A 16709-nucleotide genomic window follows, 5' to 3' on the forward strand; every position below is an offset into this window, starting at 1 on the left:
AAGTCAAAGGCAGCATAAAAGCAAATGAGAGGGCATAAAATATAGCAAAAATTGTTGGAAAGCTAGAGGATTGCAAAGATCTTAAAAACAAATGGAAGACAACCTTTTTTTTAAAAAAAAAAGCAATAAAGAGAAAAGATGAAATATGAAGGTCATCTAGCAAATAATATAAGAGTATACCAAAAGAATTTCAAATATATAAAGAGTGAAAGAGATGAGGGTGGATATTTGACTGCTGGACAATCACACTAGAGAGATAGACAAAGAAATGGTGTAGAAACTCAAGTATTTTGCATCATTCTTCACTGTAGAAGATGCCAGCAGTATGCTGAAAATTGGAGTGTGTCAGTGGATAGGAGAATGCAGTCACTAATACTAAAGAGAAGGTGCTTGGGAAGCTGATAGGTCAGTATGCAGATTAGTCCATCTGATCCAGGTGACTAATAACCCTGCAGATCTGTACCTGATAAAGTGGCCACGGAGTGTTTGTTCATGGTCTTCTGCAGCTCTGGCCCATCCACTAAGGTTCAATGTGTTGTGTGTTCAGAGATGCTCTTCTGCTTCCACTGTTGTAATGCATGGCTAATTGAGTTACTGTCGCCTTCCTGTCAGCTTGAACCAGTCTGGCCGTTCTCCTCTGACCTCTCTCATTAACAAAGTATTTTCACCCACAGAACTGCCACTCACTGGATGTGGTTTTTTTTTGTTCTTCCCACCATTCTCTGCAAACCCCGGGGACTGTGCATGAAAACCCCAGGAGATTAGCAGTTTCTGAGATACTCAAACAAGCCAGTCTGACACCAAAAATCCTTTCAGTCAAAGTCACTTATCACATTTCTTCCCCATTCTGCTGTTTGGTCTCAACAAGAACTGAACCTCTTGACCATTGTGCATTCTTTTTGTGCGCCTTGAGCTGCTGCCCCACGATTGGCTGATTAGATATTTGCATTAAGAGTCAGATGTACAGGTGAGTGTGCACGTATTGCACTATACTGCTGTTGCAAAACAACAGATTTCATGACAGTATTGCAATTTGGGTGTTTAAAAGTAAAGGAACAATACACTCTTCATATTTGGTCCCTTAGTGTGGATTCTGCGGTCCATAACTCCCTGAAAGTGGATGTATCATTTGTTGGGGTGATTTTTAAAAAAAAAAAAAGTGAGTACACTTGCCTTTAATAGTTAAGGTTTTGAATTCAAGCATTGGGAAGTTGTGTCGCAGTATTATAAATCTCCAGTTATGCTACATCTGGACCATTGCATTCAATTGGGCGTCATGGTAACATAACAGTTAGCAAAATGTTATTACAGCATGGAGCGTCAGAGTTCAGAGTTCGGTCCCGGTGTCCTCTGTTCATCCTCCCCGTGGAATGCGTGGGTACCTCCGGGTGCTCCAGATTCCTCCCACAGTCCAAAGATGTATCAGTCAGTAGGTTAATTGGTCATTGTAAGTTGTCCCATGATTGGGCTAGGGTTAAACCTGCTATGGCTGGGGGTGTAGCTGGAAGGGCCTTTCCACATGAATCTCTAAATTAAAAAAATATTTAAAACTCTGGTTGTGCCATTACAAGAAGGATGTGAGGAGAGGTTTGCCAGGATACAGTGTAGCTTATAAGAAGCATAGATGGAGTAAATGGCCTGTGTCTTTTTCCCAGGGTAGGAATGCCTGATATCAGAGGGCACACATTTAATGTGAAAGGGCAGGTTTTATTTTGCACAGAGTGTTGAATATCTGGGTTGTATTGCCAGACAGTAGAGGCAAATAAAACAGATGTTAAAGAGGTTCTTAGAAAAGGCCAAAAGTGTGCAGAGAATAGGAGGGATATTGACATTGTATAGGCAGAGGGGTTTAGTTTAATGACTAGTCTAATTAGTTTGCAACAATATGATGGGCTGAAGGGCCTGTTCCTGTCCTGTACTATTTTATGTTCTAGATTATATAGCCTACTGTACCAATTTACAGTCAACATACCTACATATTTTTGATGTATTGGAAGAAACTGAAGGACTGGTTTAAAAACCAGATGGTTCAGGGAAAACACAAAGTTTTCAAAGACAGGACTGAGGGTTGGGATTGACACCAGGTCTCTGGAGCTGTGAGGGAGAAGCTCTGCCAACCAGAGCTGGAGACCTATCTTGTAGGAGTTTGGAACTGAGTCAAATTACTGCTCAGTCAAATGCAATTTGCCTCCGGTTTGATTGACAATAATGGAAACATTGATGACATGTTAAAGTCACTCTTGATTACTTTGAGCTGTTCTTGAGCACTGCTCTGATTGACCTCACTGAGTAAAAGCAGTGCAATTAAAGGCATGGATACCTGATTGTATTTCAGATTTACAAGCTTTGACAGAGTTGTGCAGCTGGTAGATCTGTTCACAGCTCCGGAGACTGGTGTTCAGTCCTGAAACTAATCATCAAGCTTTAAAATCTTGGCCTTAACACCTTGTGCAAGTGGATCCTTGATTTCCTCACTTGCTGACTCCAGTCAGTTCATATTGGCGGCAACATCTTCTTCACGATCTCCATCAGCACAGTGCACCACAAGGCGGGTGCTCAGCCCCCTGCTCTACTTGCTTTATACATACAACTGTGAGGCCAAGCACAGTTCGAAGTGCTATTATGAAGAAAGCACAGCAGCACCTCTATTTCCTAAGAAGTTTGTGAAGATTCAGCATAAGATCTAAAACTTTGAAAGACCTCTATAGTTGTGTGGTGGAGAGTATATTGACTGGATACATCACAACTTGGTTTGGAAACACCAAAGCCCTTGAATGGAAAGTCCTATAAAAAGTAAAAAAAAAAGTGATGAACAGGCATGAAACAGCACAACCTGACCTTTTTAGCCATAATTTTAGGGGATTTTAACCAGGCCAGCTTGGAAAAAGTCACAAAACAATTATCAACAAATGACTTGTACTATCAGAGGAAACAACACAGTGGACTACTGTTACACCACCATCAAGAGTGCTTACTGTGCTATTCCACACCCACACTTCAGAAACTCTGATCACATAGCTGTACTTCTACTCCCTGAGTATAGGCAGAGACTGAAGACTGCAGCACCAGTGGTGAGGACCAGGAAGGTATAGACAAGGGAAGCACAGGAGCACTTGCAGGACTTCTCCGAATTGGTGAACTGGACTGTATTCAGAGATTCATCTTGGAATCTGGATGAGTATGACGCAGTTGTTACTGACTTAGTTATAACCTCTGTGGATAAGTGTGTGCCTATGAAAACTTGCTGTACACTCTCAAACCAAAAGGATGAACCAGGAAATTCATCGTCTGCTGAAGGCTAGATCTGTGGCACTTACATCTGGCGACCTAGGTCTGTACCAGAAAACCAGGCAAGACTTGCAGAGGGCTATTTCAAGAGCCAACAAACAATTCCGAGTGAGATTGGAGACAACATTGGATGCATTTCAACTCTGGCAGGGTTTGCAGGACATTATTTCCTAGAAAGCAAAACACAATAATGTGAGTGGCAAATGAGCTCAACTTTTAAGCCTGATTTGTAAGGGAGATTATAACTACAGCTGTGAAGATCCCTGCTGCACCCAGTGACTCTGTGATCTCAGTCTCGGAGGCCAATGTCAGGCTGTCTTTCAGGAGGGTTAACCCCTGTAAGGTGGCAGTCTCAATGGAATACCTGGTAAGCCTCTGAAAACTTGTGCCAACCAGCTGATTCAGGGACAGTCCCAATCTCTCAATGCTATGGTTGGAAGTTCCCACCTGCTTCAAAAGGGCAACAACTATACCAGTACCCAGGAAGTGTAGTGTGAGCTGCCTTAATGACTATCATCCAGTAGCACTCACATTTACGATGATGAAATGCTTTGAGAGGTTGGACTGCTGCCTCAGCAAGGACCTGGACTCACTGCAATTTGGCTATTGCCACAATAGGTCAATGGCAGATGCAATCTCAATGGCTTTTCATGTGGCCTTGGATCACCTGGAGAGTACCAATACCTATGTCAAGATGCTGTTGAAAATAGCTCAGCGTTTCAAACCATCATTACTACCATCCTAATCGCAAAGCTAAGGAACCTGGGTCTCTGTACCTCCCTCTACAATTGGATCCTTGACTTCCTAACCGGAAGACCACAATCTGTGCTGATTGGTGATAACATCTCCTTCTCGCTGATGATCAACACTGGTGCACCTCAGGGATGTGTGCTTAGCCCACTGCTCTACTCTCTCTACACCTATGACTGTGTGGCTAGGCTTAGCACAAACTGCATCTATAAATTTGCTGATGATACAATCATTGTTGGCAGAATCTCAGATGGTCACAAGAGGGCATGCAGGAGCACGATATACCAGCTAGTTGAATGGTATCACAGCAACAACCTTGCACACAGTAAGACCAAAGAGCTGGTTGTGGACTTCAGAAAGGGTAGGATGAGGGAACACAAACCAATCCTCATAGAGGGATCAAAAGTGGAGAATGAGCAATTCCAAGGTTGTGGGTGTCAGATCTCTGAGGGTCTAACCTGGTTTCAGCAATAAAGAAGGCAAGACGGTGGCTATACTTTGGAGTCTGAGGAGATTTGAGTGTCTTAGGAGGCAAACCAAACTTCTACAAATCTACCATGGAGAGCGTTCTACCAGGTTGCATCAGTCTGGTATGGGGGGGGGGGCGGTGGGGGACAACTATACAGGATTGAAAGAAGCTACAGAAAGTTGTAAAATTAGTCAACTCCGTCTAGGGTGCTAGTCTTTGTAGTATCCAAGGCATGTTCAAGGCCTGGTGCCTCAAAAGGTGGCTTCCATTGTTTAGGACCCCATCACCCAGGATACGCCCTCTTCTCATTTTTACCATTGGGAAGGAGGTGCAGAAGCCTAAAGGCACTCACTCTGTGATGCAGGAACAGCTTCTTCCCCTTTGCCATCCAATTTCTAAATGTTCATTGAACCTATGAATACTACCTTGCTTTTATTATTTCTTTTTTGGCACTATTTTTAATTTAATTGTATATATTATACTGTCATTGATTTATTTTTCCTATATTATCATATATTGCATTATTCTGCTAAGTTTACAAATTTTGTTATGTATGCCGGGGATATGAAACCTGATTCTGATTCTGCCCTCCCAATGACTGAGCACAGCTGTTGCAGGAGAGCAGCCTCCATCATCAGGGCCCCTCCACCACCTGGGTCATGCCTCTTGCTGCTGCCATCGGAAAGGAGGTACAGGAGCCTCAGGACTCTCACCACTAGGTTCAGGAGCAGTTGTTGCCCCTCAACCACCAGGCTCTGGAACTTTTTTTTTACACGTTGTTTGCCTGTACTGTTGGGTGAGGTATTCCATTGAATCTATTGTGGATCGTGGATTTACTGAGAATACCTGCAAGAAAATGAATCTCTGGGTTGTATATAGTAACATGTATATACTTTGATTATAAAATTTACTTTGAACTTTGACCCCCAGTGCTATCTGTATGGCATTTGCATATCCTCCCCATGACTGTGAGGGTTTCCTCTGGGTGTTCCACTTTCCTTTCAGATCCCCTTATGATTAGCTTGCCACTGTAAATTTCCCCCACTGAGGGCAAATCAAAAGGACATCTGAGAGGGAAGAGTTACAGGAAATAAGTGGGAGTGAAGGATTGCAGGGAATGCTCTGCTGTTTGCAAATACATTTAATGGCGGCCAAATTGCCTTAAGGCATTGAGCTCAAATGTCAGGAAGTTATCTTGCAGCTTGATGAAGCTCTAGTTCAGCCACATCTGGGGTATTGCATACTGTTCTGGTCACCCATTTTAGGAAGGATATTGAAGCTTTGGAGAGGGTGCAGAAGAGGTTTACCAGGGCACCGCCTGGATTAAAGGACACGTGCTATAATAAGAGGTTGGACAAACTTGGGATGTTTCCTCTGGAGTAGTGGAGGCTGAGGGGAGGATCTGATGGAGGTTTATAGTTTGAGAGGTATAGATAGAGAGACAGAATCTTTTTCCCAGGTTTGAAATGCTTAATACTAGAGGGCATGCATCTTGCGTGAGAGGAGGTAATTTCAAAGGAGATGTGAAGGGCAAGAATGACCAGAGTGTGTTGGATGCCTGGAATGTGGTGCCTGGGGTGGTGGTAGAGGCACAAACATCAAGGACTTCTAAAGTACCGCAGGGTTCAGTGCTGGGACTGCAGCTGTTTACAATATATATTAATGATTTAGATGAGGGAATTAAAAGTAACATTAGCAAATTTGCCGATGACACAAAGCTGGGTGGCAGTGTGAAATGTGAGGAGGATGTTATGAGAATGCAGGGTGACTTGCACAGGCTGGGTGAGTGGGCAGATGCATGGCAGATGCAGTTTAATGTGGATAAATGTGAGGTTATCCACTTTGGTGGTAAGAACGGGAAGGCAGATTATTATCTAAATGGAGTCAGGTTAGGAAAAAGGGAAGCACAACGAGATCTAGGTGTTCTTGTACATCAGTCACTGAAAGCAAACATGCAAGTACGGCAGGCAGTGAAGAAAGCTAATGGCATGGTGGCCTTCATAACAAGGGGAATTGAGCATAAGAGCAAAGAGATCCTTCTGCAGCTGTACAGGGCCCTGGTGAGACCACACCTGGAGCACTGTGTGCAGTTTTGGTCTCCAAATTTGAGGAAGGACATTCTTGCTATTGAGGGAGTGCAGCATAGGTCCACAAGGTTAATTCCCAGGATGGCGGGACTGTCATATGTCGAAAGATTGGAGCAACTGGGCTTGTATACACTGGAATTTAGAAGGCTGAGAGGGGATCTTATTGAAACATAAGATTATTAAGGGATTGGACACACTGGAGGCAGGAAGCATGTCCCCGCTGATGGGTGAGTCCAGAACCAGGGACTACAGTTTAAGAATTAAGGGTAGGCCATTTAGAGCAGAGTTAAGGAAAAACTTTTTCACCCAGAGAGTGGTGGATATATGGAATGCTTTGCCCCAGAAGGCTGTGGAGGCCAAGTCTCTGGATGCTTTCAAAAAAGAGATGGATAGAGCTCTTAAAGATAGTGGAATCAAAGGTTATGGGGATAAGGCAGGAACTGGATACTGATTGTGGATGATCAGCCATGATCACAGTGAATGGTGGTGCTGGCTCGAAGGGCTGAATGGCCTACTCCTGCACTTACTGTCTATTGTCTATTGAAAATGCAGTGCAGGTAAACAATAAAGTGAAAGATCATAGTGAGGTAGATTGTGAGGTCAAGAATCCATCTTACTGTGCAGGAGGTCAGAGAAGATTTAGTGTCATTACCTCCAGTATAATATATACAGGATAGTAAAATGTTTTTACTTGGAGGAGAAATTGACATTCATGCCATCAGATCGAAGGCTACATAGATGGAATACAAGGTGTTGCTCCTCCAACCTGAGAGTGGCCTCATTGTTGCAGAGGGGGGGTCACGGTCCAACATGTGGAACAGGAATGGGAATAGGAATTAAAAAGTTTGGCCACTGGGAAATTCCAATTTTGGCAGTTGAAGGGGAGGTGCTTGATGAAGCGGTCCCCCAATTTACAAAGGTTCTCACCAATGTAGAGGAGGCTGCATCGGGAGCATCAGACACAATAGACAACCCCAGCAGATTTGCAGGTGAAGCGCTGTCTGTTATATGGTGGAGTAGACATTTGCACAGATTTAGCACTATAGCTCCTTAGAGGTGCATGATAACATAACTGTGTCCATGATGGTTCACATTCCAGATGCTTCCAAATGTTGTAGAACTGTAGGTTTTTGTTGGAGTGCCAAATTCCAACAATCATGTTTTTTGGCATCAGTTTGCAAGCAATCATCCCTCTTGCATTTACTGTTCTCATTACTGGAGACTCAGTCTCTCTAGAAGCTTCCATTTCGATCTGGCTTCTGAATTCATTACACTCATCCTGTTCTAGTCACCTGAATTGGAGACCTTGCTTTCCCTTCCACTCTGCCTTCATCCCAATGGGGATTCATTCTGGATTTAATCTAGGACAGAGGGGCTTATTCCCCCAGGGTAGAAAGGCCAAATGCTAGAAGGCATAGCTTTAAGGTGAGGGGGAAATAATTTAAAGGAGATTTGCGGAGCAAATTTTTTTCTAGCAGTGCGGTTGGTGTCTGGAATGGACTGCCAAGAGTAGTAGTGGAAGTAGATATGATAATGACATTGAGGTAGGCACACGAATATGCAGCAAATGGTGGAATATAGATCCTGTGCAGGCAGAAGAGAATAGCTTAATTTGAGATCATGGACTGAAAGGTCTGTCCCTGTTCTGTACTATGTTCACTGTCAGTCAAAGTTTGGCTGAAGATGACAGTTAATGTCAGCCTTCGTTGTGTTTTATTTCCATACATATAACAGACATAGAACAGTACAGAACAGCAACAAGGTTGTGCCAAACCAAATAAATGTCCTCTCATATCCCCTTTGCCTATCACCTGTCCAGCTCTTGGCTCCATCCCTCCCCCTCCTGTCTTCTCCTATCATTCTGGATCTCCTCCTCCCCCTCCAACTTTCAAATCCCTTACTCACTCTTCCTTCAGTGAGTCCTGACGAAGGGTCTCGGCCCGAAACGTCGACTGTACCTCTTCCTAGAGATGTGCCTGGCCTGCTGCGTTCACCAGCAACTTTGATGTGTGTTACACATAATTATAACATATAGTTACAACAGTACAACAATACCATAACTTGATGAAGAAGTCCGAGCATAGTAAAGTTCAAAGTCTCTCAAATGTCCCACATCTCACGCAGACGGGAGAAGGAAGAAAAACTCTCCCTGCCATACCTGGCCACAATCCGACTCTGAGTCATCTGAAAACTTCGGGCTCTGATCAGCTCTCCGACACTGAGTACTGAGCGCCATCCCTATCCGAACGATTTGACCTCCTTCTCGGTTGCCAACAGCAGGCAAAGCCGGGGATTTTGAGGCCTTCCCTCCGAAAGATTCCTGACTGTGCAGTAACGAAAGCAGCGAACGAGCAATTCAGAAATTTTTCCAGATTTTCCTCTGTGCTTTCACGTCCCTCTCCATCAAATCAGAATTGTCCTCGGGCCCTATTTAACGGATACGATATCATTTTTCACCGGAGGACTGCGCACACGCGGCGCGCTGCTTTCTCTCCTCCCGCCGATATGGAAGCGGGGAGTGTGAGGGAAGCACTAGAGAGACATTCTGTATAATCATTATTTGGAATCAAATGACCTTGCCTTGTGTCAACCACCCTACACCCCTGGCACTCCTCCTCTGCCACCTGTCCTGCAATGCTCCACCCCTCACCATTCCCAACATCCTTTGCTCTTGCCAGATTTGCAAACTCGCTCTCGGATCCACGTTGACAAACACAATACTGTGCAAATGTCCTTTGCACCCCAGCTATGTGCCTAAGACTTTTGCACAAGACAGTACCTTCTTTGTACTTTATGTTTTGGTCGGTTTGTTCACCAGAACATCTGAAGAATCCACAGAGATTGTTTCCAACAATGCTTTTGAAAATCTGTGATTCATCATGCAGCTCGTATCAAACTGTTGGAACTCAATTATGATTGTGCACAAAAAGCCACGCTGAGTATAGACACTTGTGTTTCCAGAGGTATTCCGAAGAGATGAAGACTAATGTCATATAGCCACTTGTGATTTCCTGCACCATTGTTTTGAATGTCAGCGTCTTATTACAGTTTCTAGGTTCATTGTCGTCTGTAGCCACTCAAAATTATGTTGATTGTTAATGTGGCATGTCTATCACTCATTTCTGTGAGCGAAAGAAGCAACCACAAATTATCTTTTAAGTGCTGCCTTTTCGTCTGTGAGCAGCATATATAGTGAGGAGTGTTAATCCTCGGAAAGATTGACTTTTTTTTAGTATTTGCAGGGATCTTATGGCACATGAAATGCCAGTTACTTGCCTTTTAATATACTTGACAACATGGAGGCCTGAATCACATTTACCTTAAGTTTACTGAAGCAGGATGAAGGTGGTTGTGTCAATTTTAATTAGATGAATAGAAATAACAAACTCTTGCCTGCCTGTCAGGACCGTAGCAAATAGCAATTACCATAATCATTCTATCTCTGGTTTATCACCAGCCAAGAGTAATTAAAAAGTGAATTCTCTCCCACAGCTTGGGTAAGAGGCTAATTCTCTCACCTCATCAATTTAACAATAATAGTTCCAAATGTCTGTGATGCATTGCAAGAGCAATTTGTGTTGTTCCCTTTTTTGTTTGAATGCAAAGGCAAAAGAGGAAATGATCAAAATGAATTCAGTACACCAGCAATCCAGTTCCCTGGGTGGTGGAGCACTTCTATCTCGTGCAGGCTTGCTGTTTGTTATGGTAATTGCATGTCTAAGTGGCACCTTGGGGAAAGTTAGCGGTGTGTTCCTTTATCCTTTCCAAGGCACATTGTGGATGAAAGGGATGGAGCCAGGGGAAATGATATGGGACTTGGGGTGATGTGATTTTACTTTCCAATCTGCTGCGAAAGTCAGAAGTGAAAATTTACCCGCCGCGAACCATTGTTTCAACTTTAGAAATGTTGCCGTGCAAAGATGTTAACAAGGGGTGGCACGGTAGTATAGCGGTTAACACAATAATTCACAGTACAGTCCGGCCGCTGCACATAAGGGTATGTTCTCCCCTTGACTGCGTGAGTTTCCACCGGGTGCTCCAGTTTCCTCTAACGTTCCAAAGGCGTACCAGTTGATTGGTCATTGTCAATTGTCCTGTGATCAGGCTAGGATTAAATTGAGGGATTGCTGGACAGCATGTCAATAAATAAATAAGATTTGAAATGTAGGTGTGGAGGGATTCTTATCAACTGCCTGTCATCATTCATCTGTCCTCGGTCCACCAATCACATGACCCCTAAGAACACCCCTTCTCTTCGTTCACCCTGATTTTCCCCTTCACTCTGTCTTGATACTTTATACTTTATTGTCGCCAAACAATTGATACTAGAACGTACAATCGTCACAGTGATATTTGATTCTGTGCTTCCGGCTCCCTGAATTACAAATCGATAGTAAATATTAAAAATTTAAATTATAAAACATAAATAGAAAATAGAAAAATGGAAGGTAAGGTGATGCAAAAAAAACCAAGAAGCAGGTCCGGATATTTGGAGGGTACGGCCCAGATCCGGGTCTCAGATGCAGTATCTCAATACAAAATGGTGATAATTACTCTCCCCCACAGATGATGCTCAACACACTGAGTCCCTCCAGCCATTTGTTTATTATTTTTTGTCTCCTCAGGTTAAATTGGATCATAGGAAAAGGAATGCCAGGTCTCATGCTATCCTGAGATCCCACACCATGGCTAAGAAAGCTCACCACAGCTTCTACTCCCTCAGGAGGCTGAACAATTTTTTCTGTCCCTGTCAACCTGAAATGGGAAGCATGCAGACTTACCCGTAAATTCCGGTGCATGCAGACTTACTTGTAAAGTCTGGTGTATAAGCTGACCGCTGACCCCCGCCCCCAACTTCAAGGTTAAAAAAGTGACTTTTTCATGTTACCTTTGTATAAGCCGACCCCTTCAGTAGTGGTTTTTGATTTAACCAGAAAAGATCACAAGATTTCACATACCGGTACTCAGTTTTGCCGGATCTGGAACCTGGAAATTTTGAACCAGTATCTGCTTAGAAAATAGGCCTACACATTATAGAGCATTATAAGCAAATTCTTAATAAATAAGTCAGGGAGGGAAGCTTTTGGATTAGGTTTCCAATGGTAAGGAATCCTCTGAATTGTAACCCCTGTGAAACCATTTAGCACCCATCGTAATCTCGTTAAAACATAACACGGGGTGGCAGGATCAGTACGTGTACTCAGTATTGAGTTTGTGACCACCACGTCAAAAGATTAAAACGAATGCGATATGATGCTGGCTTCAAGCTGAAGGTTGTTGATTTTGCTAAAGGAACAAATAATTCTGCAGCCGCTAAGAAGTTCAGTGTAAACGAGAAACAAGTGAGAGAGTGGAGAAAGGCAGAGGACACACTAAGGGAAATGCCAAAGACAAAATGTGCAAACCACGGGAAAACATGCCAGTGGTCGGAACTGGAAGAAAATGTTTTAGGGTGGGTGAATCACCAGCGATCGTCTGGATACATTGTTACCAGAGAAATGACTCGAGTTCAAGCGTTGAAATGGGACGAAAAACACCGTGAGGTCAGCAAAAATTTCAAAGCTACGCGAAGTTGAGGCACCCGATTTATGAATAAACATGATCTTATGTTGAGACAAAATACAAAGATTGCTCAGAAGTTGCGGAGCGACCTTGAGAATAAGATTACGGCCTTCCAATCGTTTGTAATCAGGCATCAAAAGGCACATTCTTACCCGCTCTTACTGATTGGTAACATGGACGAGGTCCCAATGTTCTTTGATTTTGCTGGCAACAGCACTGTCAATTAGAAGGGGGAGAAAACAGTCCCTGTCAAAACAACTGGACACGAGAAGCAACATTTTACTGTCGTGTTAATGTGTATGGTTGATGGGACCAAACTACCATCGATGGTGATTTTTAAGAGGAATACATAGCCAAAGAAAGAAAAATTCCCGCGGCTGGATGGACGAAGCGGGTTGCTTGAAGTGGGTTAAAGAGGTGTGGCGTCGACGTCCCGAGGGTTTCACAAAGGAAAAGTTGCTACTTGTCTGGGACGTGTTCAAAGCACACTTGTCAGGTGAGACAAAAGCAGCATTGAAAGCTGAAAATACGGACATTGCAGTCATCCCCAGTGGTTTGATGTCCGTGCTCCAGCCGCTAGATATGAGTTTAAACAAACCATTCAAAGAATTCATGTGTCGACAGTGGAATGAATGGATGATGTCTGGAAATCAGTCATTCACTCCAGCCAGAAATATGAGAGCTGCATCTCTAGCTACAGTTTGCGAGTGGGTAGTGCAATCGTGGGAGGAAATGAAGGCCTTCAAGAAGTGCAGCATCAGCAATGCTTTGGATGGCACTGAAGATCATTTGCTTTGGGAAGAAGATAATAGAGATTTGGCAGCTAGTAAAGCCGCAAATGATGACGTCGAAGCAGAAATTGACAATCCTTACGATGATATGGTGACTGCTGTAGAATGGGACGTGATTTTCGGAGAGTCAGATAATGAAGAGTGTGAGAGTTTCAAGCTCTGAACATTTGATGACAACAGTGTGTACAAGTAAATTGAGAAAGAGGATGTGTTTTGTAGGTCTTCTCTTTTGTGTAGATTTCATAAGCGTTTGTATTTGACTCAAAAACAGCCAATAAATACGACCTGTCTTCCGTGTATTTGTTTTTCCAAAGTTGGCACCCTCTGTATAAGCTGACCTCCTAATTTTAGGACCAGAATTTAGGGCCAAATTCTCGGCTTATACACCGGAATTTATGGTAGATTGGGAGAATGGGCAAAGTGGCAGATGGAATATAATGTAGGGAAGTGCAAAGTCATGCACTTTGGCAGAAGGAATAAAAGCGAAACTATTTACTAAATGGGGAGAAATTTGAAAAATCAGAGTTGCAAGGGGACTTGGGAGTCCCTAAAGGTTAACCTGCAGGCTGAGTTAGTGGCAAGGCAGGCAAATGCAATGTTATCATTCATTTTGAGAGGATGAGATTAAGAGCAAGGATGTAATGTTGCAGCTTTATAAGGCATTTGTCAGATCACTGATGGAAAATTGTGATCAGTTTTGGGTCCTTATCTAAGAAAAGATGTGTTGACATTGGAGAGGATCCAGAGGAGAATTACGAGAATGATTCCAGGAGTGAAAGGGTTAATATACGAGGAGCGTTGATGGCTCTGGACCTGTACTCATTGGAGGAAGAAGAATGGGTAGGGGAGATAGATTTCACTGAAACCTATTAAATATTGAAAGACTTAGATAGAATGAATGCTGAGAGGATGTTTCGTATAGTGGGGGAGTTTAGGACCAGAGGGCACAGCCTCAGAACTGAGGAATGTCCATTTAGAATGGAGATGAGGAGGAATTTCTTCAGCCAGAGGGTAGCGAATGTGTGGAATTCATTGCCACAGATGGCTGTGAAGGCCAGGTCATTGAGTATATTTAAAGCTGAGGTTGATAGGTTCTTGATTAGTAAGAGCTTCAAAGGTTACAGGGAGAAGGTAGGAGGCTGGGGTTAAGAGGGAAAATAAGTCAGCTTTGATTGAATGGCAGAGCAGACTCGATGGGCTGAATGGCCTATTTCTGTTCCTATGTCTTATGGTAGACTTGATGGAAATATGGGAGGAACAGGTTTCTGAGAAATTTATTGGGAGAATGAGAGTCAGTGTAGAATTGATGTTCCAAATGTTCCTGTCTATGTCAGAAGGAAATTTAAAGTATTTTCTTTGGTAAAATAAACAGAGCTTCCTTAAAAATCCCTCAGCTGTCAAACCTATTCTTTTAATGTTTATGAAATGCTATTGTCTTTAAAAACATTCAAAGTCTCTTGGGTCCTGTAATAATAAAACTGAAAATCTTGATCTATTTATCTGTCTGCTCCAGCTACCTTGGCAGGATTTGAACTCCTATCAACAGAACAATGTTTCATCTCTGCCATAATGTTAGCAGACCAACAGAATGCTGGTCCCACGGCCATGCAGGCCAGAATAAAATAACCAGTTTCAGGCATGCAAACAAGGAAACAACAAGCAAGATGCTGGAAGAATTTGTTGGGTCAGGAGATATCTATGGAGGGAAATGGACAGTTACTGCTTGGGCTTCAAGACCCTTCATTAGGTCCCCTGATTCCAGCTCATTCACGGGTACTGACTACCTTGTCGGAGAACTAAGGGGTAGAAAGGCCTGGAAGGGTGGATTCCCAAACCTGATGTGATGCCTCACACAATATTAAAAGCTCCTTGGCAACAATCAACAGGAATTCTGCAGATGCTGGAAATTCAAGCAACACACATCAAAGTTGCTGGTGAACACAGCAGGCCAGGCAGCATCTCTAGGAAGGGGTACAGTCAACGTTTCAGGCCGAGACCCTTCGTCAGGACTAACTGAAGGAAGAGCTAGTAAGGGATTTGAAAGTTGGAGGGGGAGGGGGAGATCCAAAATGATAGGAGAAGACAGGAGGGGGAGGGATGGAGCCAAGAGCTGGACAGGTGATTAGCAAAAGGGATACGAGAGGATCATGGGACAGGAGGTCTGGGAAGAAAGACGGGGGGGGGTGGAACCCAGAAGATTGGCAAGGGGTATATTCAGAGGGAGAAAAAGGAGAGAGAGAGAAAGAATATGTGTATAAAAATAAATAACAGATGGGGTACGAGGGGGAGGTGGGGCATTAGCGGAAGTTAGAGGAGTCGATGTTCATGCCATCAGGTTGGAGGCTACCCAGGCGGAATATAAGGTGTTGTTCCTCCAACCTGAGTGTGGCTTCATCTTACAGTAGAGGAGCACCTTATATTCAACACCCTATATTCCGTCTAGGTAGCCTCCAACCTGATGGCATGAACATCGACTTCTCTAACTTCCACTAATGCCCCACCTCCCCCTCGTACCCCATCTGTTACTTATTTTTATACACACATTCTTTCTCTCTCTCTCCTTTTTCTCCCTCTGTCCCTCTGAATATACCCCTTGCCCATCCTCTGGGTTCCCCCCTCCCCCGTCTTTCTTCCTGGACCTCCTGTCCCATGATCCTCTCGTATCCCTTTTGCCTATCTCCTGTCCAGCTCTTGGCTCCATCCCTCCCCCTCCTGTCTTCTCCTATCATTTTGGATCTCCCCCTCCCCCTCCAACTTTCAAATCCCTTACTCACTCTTCCTTCAGTTAGTCCTGACGCAGGGTCTCGGCCTGAAACGTCGACTGCACCTCTTCCTAGAGATGCTGCCTGGCCTGCTGTGTTCACCAGCAACTTTGATGTGTGTTGCTTGGCAACAATCAATTGGAATTAAATCATGGAGCAACCAAATGATGCTGAGAATTGGTTTTATGAAATAATTGGAGTAAACTGTTGATGCTGGAATTAGACTTCCCCACTGCTTTTGTTAAATTCATTCAGAAGAAATTTCAGGACAAATCTTGCTCGTTGTAGTGACAGCCGTAGTACTAGATCTTTGTATTGATGATTATTATTATTACTTTATTGTCGCTAAACAATTGATACTAGAGCGTACAATCATCACAGCGATATTTGATTCTGCGCTTCGCACTCCCTGGAGTACAAATTGATAGTAAATATAATAAAAATTTAAATTATAAATCATAAATAGAAAATAGAAAAGGGAAAGTAAGGTAGTGCAAAAAAACCGAGAGGCGGGTCCGGATAGCTGGAGGGTACGGCCCAGATCCGGGTCAGGATCCATTCAGCAGTCTTATCACAGTTGGAAAGAAGCTGTTCCCAAATCTGGTCATATGAGTCTTCAAGCTCCTGAGCCTTCTCCCAGAGGGAAGAGGGACGAAAAGTGTGTTGGCTGGGTGGGTCGTGTCCTTGATTATCCTGACAGCACTGCTCCGACCTGTTTTTGACCTGTTCCACTTGCGCTCCGCTGTTGTAAATTGGGTCGTGCGGTCCGCTACTCCTTCTGAAGTCAACAACCAATTCCTTCGTCTTGCTGACATTGAGGGATAGGTTATTGTCTTCGCACCATGCCACCAGGTTCTTAATTTCCTCTCTCTCATGCAGCCAATTCCAGTTACTAGTACCTGTCACCAGGATAAATGACACAAGGAGAGACAGAGGAGTGAGGTAAATAGGCTGGTTGAATGGTGTCACAACAATAATATCACACTCAATGTCAGTAAGA

The sequence above is a fragment of the Mobula birostris genome, chromosome 3 (assembly GCF_030028105.1).
Source record: "Mobula birostris isolate sMobBir1 chromosome 3, sMobBir1.hap1, whole genome shotgun sequence".
Lineage (NCBI taxonomy): Eukaryota > Metazoa > Chordata > Chondrichthyes > Myliobatiformes > Myliobatidae > Mobula > Mobula birostris.